Raw genomic sequence first — 3,594 nt, 5'->3', positions numbered from 1 at the left:
TCAACACAACAGGGCCCTGTCTTCATGTATGGTTCTGTTTTCACAGAATCACAGAATGTTGGGGATTGGAAGGGACCTCAAAGCTCATCCAGTCCAACCCCCTGCCAGAGCAGGAACCTAAATGAGATCACACAGGAAGGTGTCCAGGCGGGTTTTGAATGTCTCCAGAGAAGGAGACTCCACACCCTCCCTGGGCAGCCTGTCCCAGGGCTCTGTCACCCTCACTGTAAAGAAGTTCCTTCTCAAGTTTAAGCAGAACCTCCTGTGTTCCAGCTCACACCCATTGCCCCTTGTCCTACCATTGGACATCACTGAGAAGAGCCTGGCTCCATCCTCATGACATTTGCCCTTAACATATTTATAAACATTAATGAGGTCTCCCCTCAGTCTCCTCCAGGCTAAAGAGACCCAGCTCCCTAAGCCTTTCCTCAGCAGGGAGATGCTCCACTCCCTTCATCATCTTCTGGAGTCTTGGGGATAATAAAACACCCGTGTCCTGGGAGGGACCTCGTGGAGCTGGGCAGAGGGAGCACACCAAGGTGGCAGGAGGCTCCTCAGCACATCTCAGGGGAGCAAATAACCCAGGGGCCATTTACTGGTCATAGAAACAAAGCAGTCCTGCTGGACATCCTTCTGCCCATGACCAAGGGAACAGAACCATGATGATCCCAGAAGGTCATGCACTCATCCTGCATTGCTTGTAAAGGTTCAGTGGGGACAGAAGAGCAGAGCCAGAAGAAAACCCAAGGCCCCTGACTCCACTGCAGTTGCTTTGCGAGGGCGCAGGCATCCTCTGGGAGATGACTGTTGTGTTGCAGGTCTGCCCAAGAACACCTGGATTTTTCCTGAGTGTTATCTTTACCCAGAGGAAATGCCTTGGCAGAAGGATGGGTAGGGATGGGAGAGACCCAGGGTCTTCCTTATTCCCTCCCAGGGCCATTCTTGCCTCTTGGTTTGCTCCAACCTCTGCCCAGTTAATCCTCCAGTAAAACCAGTGGCGAGGGTGTCCTTTTGATATTGATGGCAGTTGGACTTGATTTCACACCCAGTTAGTGATTTTTCTTTTTTCCTTCCATATCTCTCTGATCTTGTGCCACTCTTAGCTTCCTCAGTCCCACAGCTTTTCTTAGTGTTGTTTTTTTGTTGTTGTTGTTTTTTAAAAATTATCAGTTTCCTGAAATGCATCTTTCCGTTTATTGATTTCACCTGACATCTAAAGGAAGGCAAAGCAGGAGGCTGAGCTAACTCCAACATGCCCTCACAGCTCATCAAAGCAAATCTCAAGCCTTGCTAGAGCTGCCAGGGCAGCACAGGCCCTGGGCTGAGACACCAGCCTCATGGGAGGGACACGTTCATCTCTTTGGGTGGTGGTTTTTAAGTTAAATGTACATACACACTACTGGTTACTTCAAGTTATCACCCTTGCCAGAGCATCTTTCTTTTCAGTCATCTCCTGTACACACCATAATGCTGCTTCTGGGAGTGTGGGCTCGAAGGGGAGGGAAAGGCAAGTGCTTGTGAGAGCAGGTTGTGATTTTTTTTATAAATTTTTATTGCAGAGTCACTACTTAAAATTATTTGGATGAAAAAGAGAAATGGTGGTAGGGGGATGAGAAGACAACTTGCTAGTGGCTGCAGTAGTACAGAGAACAATGCACAGGGAACAGTGCTTGCAATGCCTCAGTTCCCCCATCTTCCTTGTTCAATACCTGCCATTGTGGTTTAACTCGGCCAACAGCCAAACACCAGACAGCTGCTCACTCACTCCTCCTGCCCCTCCTCACCCAGGGAATAGGGGAGAGAATTGGAGGGGTGAAGGGAAGGAGACTTGTAGGTTAAGATAAGAACAATTTAATAACTGGAATAAAATCAACTTAAAATAATAATGATAATAGAATATACAAATGGGGGATGCTCACCACCCACTGACAGCGATCCCAGGGGAGTGAAAAAGCTGGAATCCCAGAAGAGAGAGCGCTGCTTTTCCTGGCCAGCTCTCGTTTATATACTGACCATGATGTTATGTGCTATGGAATATCCCACTGGCAGATCCAAATGCCAATTCGGGTCTGCTGATTAGCAATGCCCCCCCCACCCCACCCTGCCTGCCGCCAGTTTCTTCTGCACCTGTAGACCCACAAAACATGGGAAGTTGGGAAGTCCTTGATTTCCCAGCAACAACCAAAAACATCAGCATATCAACATTCTTCTCATGTCACATCCCATACTGAATCCTAAAAACAGCGCTGTTCTGGCTACTGAGAAGAAAATTAACTCTATCCCAGCTGAAACCAGGACAGCTTCATGCTGGAGAAGGCTCCATGGTGTCCCCAGGACTGCCAGCCATGTTACATGCCCATCACCGTGGTGTGTGGCCCCATCTTGGAAAGAGCAGCATTCCTATACAGAGGTGAGAGGACAGTTAGTTTTCCCATCCTACCAGTCATTAGCACCTGATACACCAAAGGAGCACATGTGGGGGAGAGGCAGAAACCGCCGTCAAACGGAGCTGCAGGGTAGGAGAGCACCAGTGCCCACCTCGGTCCCTGCTTGGATTTCTGGGTCACCGATGGAGCAGGGGTTTCCCTCAAGCCTTGAGCACTGCTTTGTCCCCAAGATGAAGGGAATGTCTTTTTCTCCTCCTTCTCTTTCTCCCATACACAAAGACCAGATAATTTTCCACGAACAAGGCAATTTCATTTTTAACCATGCCATTCACTTCATGGCACAAAAGCAGGACATGGAATGGGTGTTTGCTGGTGGGAGAGTGTCCCATCCTCCCCATGACCCCATGTTACATTTCTGGGAGCGGTTTAGGCCCTTCCTTTCCAGAAAGGCTCTTGTGTGGGATTCAAGGTCCCACAGCTGGTCACAGAGCTGTTGGGCTGTTTCAGAAAGAGCAACATTTCTTTGATACAGTTTTTCCTGTGATGACTTCTTTGGTGGCACTTCCTTAAAAACAAGGCTTGTTACCACAAGAGACTTCCTTTCCCACTGCTGCTGTGGGCTGGGGTGCTCCAAACCCTGGACCTTGAATCTGGAGCAAAACCAATGGCAGCTGGTTGAAGCTGAGCAGGCCAAAAAGTAACGGAGGGCAGATTGCATGGTTGAAGATTGCTCCAAGGTGTTTGTTATCCCATTGATTGACACTGATCTTGAGCCATGGAAACAGGGAGGCTCCTTGGATGCTCCTGGGGGACCATCTGCCTGAGGTTTTTCCTTCCCCCCATCTCTTTGCGTGTGTCCCACTGCTTGGCCCAGTAGCTCAGGCTAGTGGCAAAGATGGAGAAGGCACCTGGAGGTTGGAGCAAGGTGTCCTGCAGCCCAGGCTGTCCGGGGAAGGTGTCCTGGGGTGTAGTGTAGGGATGAGCAATGTCCTTCTGCGTCTGCTGTGTCTCATAACCCCGCTGCAACGTGCAGGCTGTGTAATGGAGACATCCTGGTAGCTGCAGTCACCATCTCCTTTGGGACAGTCCAGCTCTCTGTAAACAGGCTGTGCAAAGCTCCAGCTTCATGATTCTGCTTCGTTCCCATCCATCATCTGGCTGATGGTTACCGGCCTGTGTGCCCTTCGGGGGCTGCAGCCAGGTCAGC

This window comes from Antrostomus carolinensis, unplaced genomic scaffold (genome assembly GCF_000700745.2).
Source record: "Antrostomus carolinensis isolate BGI_N321 unplaced genomic scaffold, ASM70074v2 scaffold10543, whole genome shotgun sequence".
In the NCBI taxonomy this organism is placed as follows: Eukaryota; Metazoa; Chordata; class Aves; order Caprimulgiformes; family Caprimulgidae; genus Antrostomus; species Antrostomus carolinensis.
This window is presented reverse-complemented; position numbering follows the sequence as displayed.